Genomic DNA, 15658 nt, shown 5'->3' with positions numbered 1-15658 from the left:
GATGAGTAACCGACGCTGGTCTACAGAGAAGCCCCGGTCCCATCCAGATGGCGCTCGCGGTGACGGTGCGACGATCCTAATCTTTCTTCCGCTTCTCAGTAGCATCCATGTCGACGCTCTCCTAGGACTTCCACAGGAAATTGGTTTTATAGAAGCTTGTCTTGAAGACAAAGGAGGTAATGAATGCTGAATTTTTTAATATTGCCATTTTGAAAAAAGAAGGCAGAGAAACAAAAAAGACAAGGCTAAAATATAAACTTGCCATTGTTTATAATGAAGAAACAGGCACAGCAGATATTTCTAATTCTTACCCCTCCTTTAATCTCTGAATCAATTTAGGAGACATGTGATTTTTATTTTATTAAATTCTATATTGTTCATAGAACACATAAGCAATACAGATATGTTTTTTCTGTTTTTTTATCAAAGTTGTGTATTCTGTTAAATACCTATACGATGTATGTTTCTATAAAGCAATATACTTTTTTGTCATAAAACATAAAATTATTTAATAATTAAAAAAATAAGAAATGAGCAATAAAAATGTATCGATAAACTCACCACAAAGACATAATATTATAACTGTTAATATGTTCATTCAACTTTTCTCTAGTCTTATTATAGATCATAAATGTACTCATTCACACATAAAATTTTTGATAAAACTGGAATCATGCCATAGGTAAATTATGTTTAAAGATCTACATTGTTTATAAGTTTCTATAAAACAATGTTGAGGTTCAAAATTTTTAGGAAAAAGTATACCATTTTCCCTGTTGACCTTCAGTTTAAAAGGTTGTGAAAGGTGTTTTCCATACTACTGGAAACCTGAGGGTAGAGTTATTCTGGGGTGGCACTGACCCCTTTTCTCTCCTCAATAAGTATGGAATCTTGCAGACTCAGAGCTTGGTTCTAGAAAGAGGAACGTCAACATTGGAGAACATCTCTTTAAAAGAAACACATGCAGTATTGGTGGAAGTATCCCTAGAAGCATGCTGTAAGGTCTTGTATAAAGAGGACAGTTGTTTGGTAAAAATTGAACTTTATAAATCCTGCAATACCCACCCTTGCAAGGGTGACACAGACAGCCTTGAGAAACCAACAAGGATTCTGGGGACCAAGGAAAGCCATGTTGAGTTAGTGCTACCTCTGCCCCTGTGTGGCCACCTCATTGCTGTTAGGATTTGGGTTTGGGGCCAATCAGAATGGACATTTAATATAATGATGCTCCAGTGTATTTACACATGTGAGTGTTTGTGTGATCATGTGTTTTCTTCATGCCAATTCACAGCTCACCAGAAAACCTGTGCTCCGTATACAAGCAGGACCAGAAACTTGAAATACCTCTGAATTCTCCATATTTTTATTATAAAATATTTCAAACATGCAGAGAATTGTACAGCACACTATAACAATGTACCCAATGAGGAGAAGTGACATGTGATAATTTTGAGGGTTTTTTTTGCATCTATTTACCAACGTGATTATGTGTAGTTGCAACTGTTTTTGTGCCCCTCCTTAAACCCTTTTCTCCCTTTCTCTAGATATAACCATTACTCTGAAGGTAATATGTATTCCAAGGAAGAGGGCTTTTTCTGAGAATGCCTGGTCGTTGTATGCCTGGTTCTACATTCGATGGAAACGTATTATCTTCGTGCGTCTCTAAACCGTTTGCAGTTAGTGTATCATTCTTACTGCCAACAATATATCTAGCTGGTTCTAGAATGCATTCCCAAGAATAGTCTTTCCAATATGACCTAGACTGCCAGAAATGTCCTTCCCTCTTTGGGAGGAATTCTTTAGGATGGGGCTAAGAAAAAGCTACTCAAGATTGTGTTCAGTGGTTCTCCCTGAGATGCGTGGTACAATTTTCTTGTTTGGCTCCCTTATTGGTGCCTGAAGTACCACCATCAATCCCCAAAACTCAACCATATCTACCTATGCTTCATGACCACAGTCAAGAATCCTGTCAGGAAGTCTCCAGTGATTTTTTTTTTCTTTCTATCCATGATACTGATTCTCCTTCCTGATATAACCTAAGTGAAGAATTGGTCCTGACAGGGCACATTGTCCTCTCTCTCTCTAGTGGTCCAAGATTTACTCTTACTGAAGTTTCAGGCATTGCCCTTCTGCAGTGCTCTGCATGCACTAATGAGATGGCTATTTAATGTCTCCATGTCTGTAGCTCTGGCCTCTGCTGGCAAGAGGGAAATCTGCAGAGAGGGACAGCCAACCTCATGCCCGTTTGTGGCTTCCTGTCGTGTCCTTCTCTCCCACATTCTCTTATAATTTTTCATCTTCAACCATCCAAATTCTTTCACAAGCATCAACTCATTGAAATTGCATAATAGCGTTGCAAAGTAGTCACTCATCCCTGTGCTTGTCACCAGAAACTAAGGTTCAGTGAGGTGAAGCGCTTTACTGAAGCATGTTCTCCTGGAAAGTGGTGAAGCCAATTCTATCAAAGTCTTAAAAACACCACCCCACATTCTTCTCACGAGAACAAATTTGTTCTAATTCTATTTTTTTTCTATTTAAACCAAGTGAATGTAATGCTTTGCATAGAATGAATAGTGCTAAGTCACTAGAAGGATATCAGATAAAGTTGTGTCAAAACTTAATAAACAAGTGGAAAATAAACAGTTGTAATCTACAGAGAGTCTGAATTCATATTACTTCACAAATGATTTCAAATTATAGTCCACATTAAGGAAAATGAAACTGGAAGTCATAACGAATTCATTAGGAAGGAGGCTTACACAGGAAATGTAATGTGGCAATCCAATCAGGAGCCCTGTAGCTGAATGGCAGATCTTGCCTTTACATTAAACCATTGCTGAATGAGTGCACACTATTCTACGTTAAAATAAAAGATTTAAGGTAGTCGTGCGTCATTTCTTATGCTTCTCCTATTTAACTGACCTTTTTGATTAGCCAGGCAATGGCTGGTCTCATTGGCGTCCAATAAGAGGATGCCTAATGCAAGTAAAACAACAAACAAATAAACAGAAGTCTCCGGATTTGGTGCCAGAGGAGAAGAAGGGAGATCCAATCCACAACAGGGAGAGAGACACTGCCTAGTCTGAGTTGTGGCTGCATTTCCATTTTGTGTTCTCTTTCCAGCTGCTTTCTTATTCTAAGGACTCAAGTGTGACACCCACGTCAGCCAGGAGGGACCTTGCCCTCTGAGAGTGGCCTCACAGCGAAGGGATGCTTCTGGTCCATTGTCTGTGGGATAAATCATGATCCCAATGTAGGCAGTGCATTGTGGGGAGAGTGTGGGGAGGCTCTATTGAACTGTAGCAAGAGTGGATGGAAAGCTCACAGTGAGTCTGGCACTTGCACCTCAGCCCGGGCTCAGATGCCCAGAGCAAATTCTTGTCCATCATCCAGGGTCAGTGAAGCCTGAAAGTGAGAGCCAAACCCACAGACACCATCTGGGGAAGTGGAAAGAACCTATAAAACAAGAGTCAGAAAAATTAGCTTTGAGGCTTGGCTGTGACTCTTTACAATAGGAATATTCTGGGCAAGTCAGAAAATTGCTCTGGGTCTAAATGTCTTTCACCTCTACAATGGGGATACTAATTTCTACCCCTCCTGCCTCAAACGTTCCTTGTGAATACAGGGAACAGACACTTTCCCTGCATTTCTTTTGGAGGGAAACTTCTGCCCTTCTCCCCATGTTTTCTCCCCATGTTTTGCTTCATTCTTCCGTTAGCAGCTCCTTCAAAGTGAGGTCAAGGTGCTGATTTGTACATGTAGGACATTGAATGAAGCATGTTATACTAGTGGCCCCAAATATCATTATCCACCTGCGGTCATCCTTGCTTGTCGGGAGTTGACTTGGGTATGATTTTCCTCCCAGGGAGGGCAGGTATCTGTGGCCTCATTTGAAGCTCAGGCATTTCTATCTATTGAGGAGTAGCTACAAAGGAATAGACTCCAGCTCCAAACCTCATTCTCACACTCCATTATATATGGAGCCTTGAATCATGAGAGAAAAGTCCAACTAGCACTACCGCGCCCTTTATCTCTCATCTGACGAGTCATGGTTTGTATAACTGCTTTGGTCAGAAACCCAGAGAATAAGGGTTAAATAGTCGTACAGCAAAAACCACTCCAAATCCCCAACAGGAAAAGATTAGAGGACGTATGTCCTATGAAATAATTTGTTCAATACAAAAGAGAATAAAAGGTACAAATGATGAATCGTGTCACTTCAGCATCATGGATTGTTGCAAAGGGTAAAGGAGAAGACATCATTTTCACATAGAAATGCAGAACTGTGATCTTGACTTTGTTTCCTTGACCCCTGCAGAGTTGTACCTACTACGCAGTGCAGCTCACTTCCACCAAAAATGCGACCTGGCTTAGATGAACAACCACAGAGATTTCTATTGAGCAACTTAGTATTTCAGTTCAAGCAGGCAATGTCAGACAATGCAGTTAATCATCCTATGCCTCAGTTTTCCTTTCTTTAAAATGGATTTCATTGAAGCACTTCTCGCATCAGCAGGGACTTTAGGGGAACAAATGAGACAATAACTAGGAAAGTTCTTTGTAAAGCACAAAACAGAAGTACACACACACATATACATATAGGCTGTACTCCACAGTGGGGTACAGCAGAAGAAATCAGTGGAATTGTAACAGCAATATATGATGTCAGAGGGGCAGTAGATTGGGGAAGGGGAATTATCAATTTGTGAGGGGTGTAAATGTCTATTACATTGTTTTGTACACCTGAAACTAAGAGAATTAAAAAGTTTTTAAAAGATGCTGCTACTCCACCTCGTATACTAGATATGTGCCACTCTTCTTTCTTTGGACAGGCTTTGTAAGCACCTAATATGAGTCAAGCATAGTGCTAAGATTTTGTAGCATATGGTCTTTCATTGGAACCTCACACCAACTCTTTTGAGATGGAAATTACCACCATCTCTTTACAGATAAGCACAAACAAGCCTTGGAGGGATGCCCTTCACTGGCCCTGAGGCCAGATGTGGCAGGCTTTCTGAACTCCTGAGTGAGTTGCAGTGAGGAAAGTCAGGTGGATTTGTTACCTCGAAACCTCCTACCACCTGTTTTAACCATACGACCTTGACTGAGGTATGATGATGTAGCCAGATGTAGATCAAGCAGAAGAAACCAAAGACGGGTTCCCATTTCATTACGCTGGCCATTCACTGCAGAGAACATCAGCAAGCCACGCAGGACCACATGGGTGTGTACCCGAGTCATTGACAAGGAGAGAGGGGAACTGTAACCATATATTTTATTGTGGTTCCTGCAGGGAGGAGTAGGAAAGACAGGGCAAGCCAGCTTAGCGTTGGCTGGCATCAACAATTTCAGCAGGGTCAGGAGCATAGGGGCTGTCCACGGTCGCCTGGTTCCTGGCCCTGGGACAATTAAAGCAGGTGTATCATGGTCTGAAGTATGATATCCTGATAAAGGAAGAGGGTGAGGGTCTTAATTGGCTGCCCACTAAAGAGAACTGACCAGCCTCTAGCCAGAACCTTCAAACTGGGTCAAGATAGTACACACAAAAATAACTTTATTACACCAGCCAATATTTAGAAGATACATTTGACACTTTATTATAATTGTATCTTCTTTTAAAAAATAATTAAGAAGATAGTATATGGACTGGCAATATAAAAAGTAAGTAAGAGATTCAATCTAGGATGAAACGTCAGCTATCCTGCTTACTAACCATATGACTTAGGACAAAATATTCTACCCCATTATATCCCCCATTTTTACAAATATAACACTAGAACTTAATTAGATAGTGCCTTATATTGAATTCTCTATATATGCTAGCTTTAAAAAGATCCAGTATCTAAATAAAGCTACATAAACCTGCGTTTGATACCTCAGAATAATTTATAAGATTTTGCAACCTTAGCGTACTCAAATAGAATTTAAATGAGAAATTATAACAACTCATTATAGAATCTAAGCTCGAGTTTATTGGAATGAAGTAGAAATAAAATGTAATTATAACATTTGAAAATCTTGGAATCTCTTAAACTAATAATAAAAAAGCCTCCGGTAAAAATTAATGCACGTTTATTTTACCGTATCCATCTTAATGATAGAGTCACTGAAAATTAGTGAAGGGTTTTTATCATATAGCCAAGATATTTTCAATATATTTTAGTCACCCATTGTCTCATTACTAATGCAGAAGTAAATTGCAAAGAAAAAACGTTAGACTAGACTAGAAACTTGAGAACCACCATTTTAGAGACAGACTCTTACAGTAAGAGAGGAAACCCATCGGTTAATATCCCTGAAGAAACAGTCCTCAGGCTTGCTGGAACATACCAGATTCAAGTCCATTTCCCTTAGTTGGGCTTGAGATTTTCCAAAAGACCAGACATCAGATATCGATTCAGAACAGAGTCAGAAATAGCCCTGTGAAAACCTGTGACTTCTACTTCACAGCACACATTCTGTAGTTTTCCATTTGTCTGGTGTGCTTCCTCAGTAAAGAAAACTGGAAAAAATAAATACTGGATGGGGGTCAGCTGTATGGGTTGCAGAAGTCACTCCTCACTTTGATTCTCATGATTAAAATGGGCTGAATCTGATACCTCACAAGAGTGTTGAGAGGTACCGTGTTTCCCCGAAAATAAGACCTAGCCGGACAATCAGCTCTAATGTGTTTTTTGGAGCAAAAATTAATATAAGACTTGGTATTATATTATATTATATTATATTATATTATATTATATTATTATATTATATTAAAGACCAGGTCTTATGTTATAGTAAGATAAGACCCGGTCTTATATTAATTTTTGCTCCAAAAGACACATTACAGCTGATTGTCCAGCTCAGTCTTATTTTTGGGGAAACACGGTAACTTGTGTGGCCATCATGGAGACTAGCACATAGTAGGTCCAACATATGTGTTTATTTGGTCTTAGTAGGTTCTCATTAAATGTTTAATGTAATTTATCTCTTGAGTTCTATTCTCTCAAGCACCATAATTCCTTCCAAGGTCTTAATGAATAGTTCTATTATTGTTCCAAAGTCCTTCATCTATTTCTAAAAAAGAATAGAGGTAGGAAATATGGAAGCATCCTCCATCTAACATCCATCAGATATGTACAGAGAGAGTGTCTACAGTGTTCTGTGTCTCATGAGATGCTCTCATAGATTTCTTTTCACAATCATTCATCACTTTATGCTTCTGTGTTGTCATTTATTAATATCCAAGTGCTTGATACTAATTATTTTGATGGGGAAAACAGAGAAGCTTCAGACATGGAGAGAAATTCTGTGTATCACTAAAAGCTTCTTGGAAGACAGAATCCTTTGAATGACAGAACAGTGATACCATTCTTTCTTGTCAAAATCCTCGGGTTGGGGTAGGCAAACCTGCCACTTGCCCCAAGCCAAGCTGTGCAGAGATCAATGTTTACACTGTGTGGGAGCACATATAAAATAAACGCCGTGGGAAGAAGGTTCACCATCTATTTTAGGATGCTACCTTCTATTTCAGACTGAACATGTACAATTTCTGTTTAGCAATTTCAGCTAATTGTTGGATTAACATTTTTGGGAACAGATTGCAAACTTCAAAATGGAAAAGATCATTTTAGGGAGGGAAGCTAGGCAGCTGTCAGGGAGTTGGAATTAACATACATTTGCATAACAGATGTACAGTAAGGTGTCTATGACAGACAATCACTGAATATTAATGCTATAGACAACAGCATCATTTGCGTAAATGCTGTCTGCTGGGTATTGAGGTTGGTGTGCTCTTTGCAGAAGACAAAGGGCCAGAGAATGGAACAGATGCACCCGATACGCCAATGCATCTTAATTTATGACATCCTCATGAAAGACCTTGTGGTGTGATTTCAGATTTTATTACAAATAATTTGCAGATAAAGGCACTAAGTAATTATCTTTTCCCCTACAGTTAGTCTCTCTCAAAGGAAGAGGGTTCATTTGTGGACTGCCATTGTAACACTCTCAGGAGAGTGGCATTCTTTTTATGAAGTGGGGGTAAGGCAAAGGCAGAAAAGGAAAGCGTTCCTGAAAGTCAACATTGTGGATTCAATAGATTTGGCTATTAGCATGTTGTCAGACACCTGTCACACAGCAACTCACCCCCAATTGAATGAAGCAGCAGGTGATTCTATGGCAGGTTTCAAATGGTATTTTTTTTTTAAAAGCGAATTAGTGTTGAAATATAAAACACGTTTTGTTAAGTCAATGTTATAAACATATGTTGAGCTTGTACTATGCTCATAGCACTGGCTTCCTTTCTTTGCTATCTTAATCAATTCTTTACTGTCTTCTGGCCAGTGTCTACAGCACACCCTCCCCAGTAATTACACTCCACAGAACTGTTTGCCTTCTTGACCTCCCAGTGCAGAACCAGTTCTTGATTGGCTAATTAAAAATGGCATGCATTTGATCAATATATATTTTAGCTTATAATATGTGCCAGACCTTGTACTAGGTGCTGAGAATGTAAATGAACCGAAAAGTTCACTGTCTAGTGAGGGTATCAGTCAGTCAATCGGTCAACAGATGTTTATTGAGTAGTTACTAGGCACCGGGTATTGTAAAGGGGCTGGAGATGCAGCAATAAACAAAACTGACAATCACTGCCTTCAAGGTTCTTTATTTCTGATTGCAGGGAGACAGTAAATTGATAATCAAATAAATAAGATAATGTCAGGTACAGGTAAAATAAGGTCAAGTGTGAGAGAGAGAGAGAGATTGAGAATGACTGAGCATAGGGTAGGTCTGCTTTATTTTGAATTGTAAATGACCTCTCTATAAAAATAACAATTGACCTGAATGGTGAGAAGGAGGCCGCCCTATGGAGCATCTGGGGTAATATCATTCAAGTGGAAGAAACAGCAAATGAAAGTTTCTGAGGCAGAGTACACAAGCATGTAAATAATTTTTTTCACAAGGAGGTTAAGTGCTAAGTACTAGGTAGTTCGTACATGTAACAGATGGGAACAAAGGAGAGGGCCCCTGATCCAGCTGCATTAAAGGAAAGGTCAAGGGAGATCCCAGAAACAATTCTTTTCTGCAGTCTTTTCTGCATTGAAGCCCAAGGCGTGGGAAGAGAGGAAGGACTCCCAAAAGAGAACATAGCCTATGCAGAGACCTCAGAGAGAGATGCAAAAAACAAGACACTTCCTGAGAACTGTATATTGTCCGCATGTGGCCAGATCACTCATTATTAAGACTAAGTGTCAGAATATAAAGCGGTAAAAGTGGGGTTAGGGTTAGACTGAGAAGAACTTGTGGGCTAAACTGTGGAAGATTTGACTCAAGGGAATAAGCAGTCTTCTGATTTATAAACGTGTCTGGAGAAACTAGAGCATCTGGTAGAAGGGACAATGCACCACACTAAAATACGTACCCCCTGTATTTTGGGAAACCTTTCATTTATGGGGCTAAACAGAGTCACTTTAATAACACAGATTCCTTTGATTGTCACCACAGCGGCTGGCCTGGATCTTTAACGACCCCCGAGTCCACCAGGGAGTGGAGAGGGATTGCCCACACCAATCTGCACCTTACTCTCCTTTCCCTTATCAGTGATATTTGCCCACAAGCAGTTCAGAATACCCATCACTGCCAATGTGTATGGGGCTCTGGGGGAGAACAGCAGGGTCTACCCCAGCGCAGGGCTCCTCCTGGCATGTCTAACGATGCCAATGCCAGAATCAGGCTTCCCTTCTGGGAATAGGGGTTGGAGATCCTTACCCCTCACAATGTCGTACTCAGTACAGAAGCTATAGCCACTGTGATTGTCTCTTAGGGACTCTCTTATGGGCCACTTCCTCTGTTTGTGCTTGAAGCTTCTCTCTCCATAATCCCTAATTCTAATTGCTAATATGCAGTCTGTACATACTCCGTGCCAAGCTCTGCGCTACATCCTAAACATGGAAGACTTTCTCGTAATGCCCCTTTGATATTTTTTCTCCATTTAATAGATAACAAACAAAACTCAGAATGGGTAAGCAATGTGCCCTGGGTCTCACAATCAGCAAATGAATGGACTCAATTTGGTACCCAGGTCAGCTAAATGCAGAGCCCCCATTTTTAACCACTGAGATATACTCCCTCTCCAGAGACCTCAGGGGTGAGTTAATGGGATTTAGACAAGGCACAGGCACCTACCAGGCTTGTCATTTTCTCTCTCCCTCTCTTCCTACTGAAGTCCCTGCCTTCAAAGACAAACACCTCCTGAGAGTTCATCTCCCAGCTCCCATGACATACCCAAGCAGCTTAAATCATAGTTGGGAGAGGAATGTCTTACATGTCATTCTTCAGCTTTATCCTGCTTATTAGTTATATCTATTTTAAGTGGTTATAGTCTTTCAGAAGGCACAGATTACAGAATATAGGGACCTTCTTTTCAGAATACTAGTCTACTTAAATTATCTTAAAATGTATCGTACTTGTATCTAATCTGTTTTTTGAGCTCTTCCATTATCCTTGCCAAGATCAATTATAGGAGATACTCACAAGGGGCAGAAATGATTCATTAAGACCTTTATCTGATGGGGAATGAATAGCGTAATGTGATGAAAAGGCATGAAGTCTGCTTCACATTCATAGTGCTTTGATTATCATGGAAATGATGCAAGAGATGAGGGCATAGCACAGCTAGAGATAATAGTCAGGGTTGTATTGGTCTCTAGTCCTTTCTCTCCTTTGGTCATCTAAATTTCATCTTCCCTGTCCCAACTACTATTACCAATGGTAATGCCAGTAGCCAACAATAGAGTTTGCCTAAAAGCCAGCCAGTAACTAGCATCATCACTTCCTCTTTTCCAGGTAGCATCTGAAGTCTCCATGTTTAGATTGTCCAATGAGTAAGTGGCCAGGTGCCATTCTGAGTGAGAAACTTCCTATTCTGCCAAAGTTATAAAAATATTGCTTAAAAACTGATAGGTATTGCCAGGGTCAAGGATGTCTCTGTGCCACTTCACTGCCAGAGCACTACCTTCTGAGTGTCTTTTTGTGCTTGATTTCAGGGAAGGCATACCTGACTTCATCCGCAGTGCACCAATGGAATAAGGAGAGTGATCCAAATTGAGATGCTCTATGAGTAGGGACCTAGCATTAGTGAGTCCTGTGATATACCTGTTCAAAAATGTATCTTTTGAATAAGAGTGGTCTTCTCTTAAAAGTCACTTAAGCTTAGGAAAATAGAGTTAACCAGTAATAGAAGGGCTTAAAGATGTTTGGATGCGTAGAGATTAGCATACATGTAGACAAAAGGCAGGAGATGAAGCTCTTATGAAAGAGGATGGATTTTAGAGTGCCATTTAAGACTGGACAACAAGTTTGAATCATACAATAGGCAATGGGAAGCCATATAAGTATTTTATGGGAAGAATGTCCTATTCAATTTTACTTTAACGAATCACTCTATAAATAATATTGGGAATGATTGAAAGAGAGCAAGAGATAATAAAGAAAACAAAGAAAATTTGGGAGATGGTTGCAGTAATATAGATGAGAAGTGATGAGACTAGTGTAAACTATGGTAGAAATTGGAAATGGAAAGGAAATTATGGAAACGTGGTAACTGAGTGCATGTAGATATAAGAAAGAAAGTAAAGACCAACATAATTACCAAATGTAAAGTTTGGGCAACTGTGGGGAAAGTGAGAATATTTTATGATAGTTCAAAAGATGATGAGTTTCCTTTTAGATATTTTAGCTTTAAAAAATGTTGTCCACTAACAATTGTATTTGTGGACCTGGAACTCAGTTGGTATTGGATTGGATCTCATTGGACATGTAAAAGATGTTGACCTAGAAAGTTTAGAATAGTAATGAAGCCTTAAGAAGTAGAGATATAAGTTTAAAAGGAGGGGGAAAAACATGTAGGATAGAATCCCATGCACCAAGAGCACTTATATGGCATATTGAATCAACAGCTCTCCCTGTTTTGACTTTAGGTATTGCTAGATAAGTAGGACTTCACAAAGGAAACTAACAAGGAGCAGCCACAATGGCAAAAATAAAAGAAGAGTGTGAGGCGTTAGAGAGGTGAGCATTTACTGGAGAAAGTAGAAAAGAGGGTACACCCTTCTGAGAGTTTATTCAGAAAAAGGACCAAAAGTACCCGTTTGATTAAAAAATGCTGGTATTTGGGACTTGAGTAAGAACAGTTCCAATAGAATGGTGGCATTAAATCTATATTGCATTGAGTTGAAGAATGAGTGTGGAATTAGGACACGGAGGCAGTCACTTTGGCAATGAATGTGAGAAGATTAACATGAAGGTGAGGAGAAGAAAAGGGAAATGGGTGGTTGAAAGTTTTGGGGTGTGTGTGTGTGTGTGTGTGTGTGTGTGTGTGTGTGTGTGTTTCAAATGAGACAGACTTGAGCAGGTTCAGAATCTGGTGGAACGTGTCTATAAAAAGGGAAATGCTGAAGGTACAGGGGAGAAAATGTCAAATCAACAGAGTGAGGCCCCTGAGAAGGCCGGAGGGGTTAACCTTATGAAGAAAGAGCTAAGCATCATCATTTTAACAGAAAGAAAGAAGGAAAGGCTACGCGGGTGAATTTGTAAGTTTCGTGACAGATACTTGAAGAACTTCTAGTAGCTTCAAGGGCTTCTAATGTCTCTTTAATGTCGAGAAAATAGCATCTGTTAAGTGTGACGGAGTAAGACGACAAAGTGCAAAAGCTTAAGAAGAACCAGCAAGGTTTGAAATAGATGTTAGGAAGAAAGAACTAGGCATGGACACCTAGAAGTGCCAGGCAGAGCTGAGTTTCTGAGCCCAGTGCCTGAACTCTTTCCACTGAACTATCCTGCCTCCTAAGTGGCCTCCTGCAGAGCTGTGATAGAAGTCGCACCCTCCAAATTAAGAGGGAACAGTGCTTTTGTCTGCAAAGCAGAATGTGCTGCTTTCATATTTGATCATCCGTACAGTTATCTTCCAGTCTTACCTTCCTTTTCTGCTCATCTCTCGCTCTCTGTGACGCTGTTTTAGAGACACTATTTTCAGCTAAATGTGTTAGTGATAACAAAAACACATTCAGTGAGTGAGTGAATTCTGCTCTGACAAAATGTCCTAGTATCACCACATAGCACCATCATCAATTTCCTGGGTTGGCTGGCCAGGGGCTCTGACCCGCCCCACTCGTCACCCCTTTCCCATTGTTTGCAGCTCAGTGTCCACAATGTCAGATAGGCTTATCCATGCTTTTGATAGCTGGACAATGACTTTGATGCGCTGAGGGAGCACTGTTTTAGCAGCTTCATCTGATTTCAACCACTTATAACACATGGAATCAGGCTGAAGTTTAATACAAGATAAGGAAGCACATTATAATAACAGCACAGCTGACAATGTGAGGTCACAATTCACCAGACACTGGTAATATATGGGAAAGAGTTGGGAGAGTATCTATGGAAAAATACAGAGAATATCCCTGAGTTAGAGAGAAAAGAGCTGAGCTAAGCAACGTCTCAGAGAAGGTAAGCTACTTAAAATAAATGCAGAAGTGTTGCACATGAGGGAGCTGAGGGTCCATAAATGTTAATATTCTCAGAAGCAACAGAGTGAAGATGAAAAAAGCATGGCCAAGGAATGGCTAGACTAATATCCTAGCTCATTTATTAGGTAGATGAGTGATCCTAAATAACTTACCTAATATTTCTGACACCATTCTTCTGTTTTATAAAAGGAAGGTGGTATCTGTTCCGACTGTTCTTCCAAGGCTATGTTGACCCATAGTGTAGCTACTAATCACTTGTGGCTAAGTTAAATTTAAATTAATTCAAATTAAACAACATTGAAAACAAATTCCACAGTTGAGCTAGCCACATTGGAAAGGCTCAGTAGCCACATGTGCTGGTTGATGGCTGTTCTATTGGACCGTACAGATACACAACATTTCCATCATCACAGAAAGTTCTACTTTTAAGGATGAGCGATAATCTGTAAAAAGAAAAAAAAAGACAAAGAAAAAAGTGCCCAGCATATATTGGGTACTCCTAGATGATAGTTAACTTTTTGGTCATTATAATTAATCTTAAAGACTATATGCCAAAATCTGCATTAAGTGTGTTACGTATGTTACTTAATGTAATTTTCACTCCCATTCCATAGAAGACTTGAAGAGGTCAAATAATTTCTTAAGTTGACAAGGATTCTAAGCTCTTATTTTTGAATGTCTTCAAAATCACACAGGAAACAATTGTCAAAAATAGATTTCAAATGCTCATTTGTCTGACCACAAACCTGTGCTGTTATATATCTGGCAATGTGCTTTTATATGCATGGAGAATAGCAGAAAAACTCCAGCTGTGGTGAAGGGGAGAGTAGGGAATTTTGATGGTTTTATGCTGAAGAGAAACGAACAGGGGAGGGCAGGCCCTTGTATGTAAAGAAAATAAGGGCTAAAGTAGATTGCCTCTAAGTTCTATAGTCTTGGACTCTAGGACTCTGAAAGGACTCATATTACATGTTCTATTCTGTCAGAAATAACTGGAAGGTATAATTATTTATTGAAAGAAATAGAGGTGTTTTCTCTTTTTGTCTTTGCCAATCAATACCTGCCTCGTTGAGGAGCCTGTGTTCTGAGGGACATGTAGAGAGGAGCAATTTGATCTTGAAAGCAAAGAAATAGCTTGGGAAATGGGTCCCAGTAGTTGAATATAAGATCTTATCAATAGGACAAATTATGCTTTTAGGATGTGCTATCTTTGCCCAAATCCTATGCTCCAGAGATAAGTGAAGACATTCAAGTAATAAGCACAACAGTGTCTTGTCAAACACATCCCTGATTAAAAGAAAAACAGAATGAACAACTACAAAGCAATTGATAATACTGTAACAATATAATAATTATTGGATGGATATATTATGAGTAAATTAATATAACAATACTGGTTATAGTAGTCAGGATAAACTAGGCTATGTGACAATAACAAATATATCAAGAAATCTCTGTGATCTAAGGCAAACAAGAGTTGATTTCTCACTCACCCCACAGCCTACCAGAGTTATTGTAGTTTTCCTTGGTGATTCTTTTCCAGATGGTGACTCAGGGACCCAATATCTGCAACTTGTGTTTTCCTAGGGCTAGAGAGTCATGTAGGATACTTAGAGGCCAAACCTGGAAGTATCTCATGTTAATTCTACGCACCTTCCATTCGCCTGAACTCAGTTACATAGTCCATAACTCAACTATCAGAGGTACTGGCATGTATTGCCTTGCTGTAGGCCCAAATGTGATGAACACATGGCCTTGTCTCTGAATCAGAGGTCATAAAACACATTTAGCCTACATGCATTTGCAAGCTATTTACTTACTTAAATAAAATAGCTCCTTTGCTTTTAAATAGTCACTCATTTTTACATTTTCCCAAACTCTTCTACTGAAATGCATCCTTCCCCACTCTTATCAAACAGACTTGACTCCTACTTTGTTAAGAATATCAACCCACCAGACAAAATTTTCACTCTCCTTTTCAGTTTGTTATTCTCCGTTTCAGAGGTGCAGGTTTCCTCTTCTTATATAAAGCCAAATCCTCTACATGAAGCACTGAGCGCCTTTCCTTTACTTCTTCCAGAACTTGATCTATTCATTTTCCCTCTCTTTCCTATAGTTTTACTTCTGTGTATTCCGTCTCTTTACTAAAA

At 39.5% G+C, this 15658-nt stretch overlaps 2 long non-coding RNA genes across 2 annotated transcripts in view; one reads left to right on the top strand and one right to left on the bottom strand.

Annotated features, from left to right (window-relative positions):
• LOC141569207 (uncharacterized) overlaps nucleotides 1-15658 on the top strand; it is a 246944-nt gene that overhangs the window by 207613 nt on the left and 23673 nt on the right. The window lies entirely within an intron of this gene.
• Nucleotides 582-15658, bottom strand: part of LOC141569205 (uncharacterized) — a 54897-nt gene continuing 39820 nt past the window's right edge. The window contains exons 5-8 of the long non-coding RNA XR_012492677.1: nucleotides 15002-15097; nucleotides 13661-13951; nucleotides 6331-6502; nucleotides 582-5444 (exon numbers count right to left, since the gene is read on the bottom strand). This is a non-coding gene — a long non-coding RNA (uncharacterized LOC141569205). The remainder of the gene's footprint in view (nucleotides 5445-6330; nucleotides 6503-13660; nucleotides 13952-15001; nucleotides 15098-15658) is intronic.

This window comes from Rhinolophus sinicus, linkage group LG02 (assembly GCF_036562045.2).
Source record: "Rhinolophus sinicus isolate RSC01 linkage group LG02, ASM3656204v1, whole genome shotgun sequence".
Taxonomy (NCBI): domain Eukaryota; kingdom Metazoa; phylum Chordata; class Mammalia; order Chiroptera; family Rhinolophidae; genus Rhinolophus; species Rhinolophus sinicus.
The sequence above is the reverse complement of the archived record's forward strand: the minus strand, read 5'-3'. Positions and strand labels throughout refer to the sequence as shown.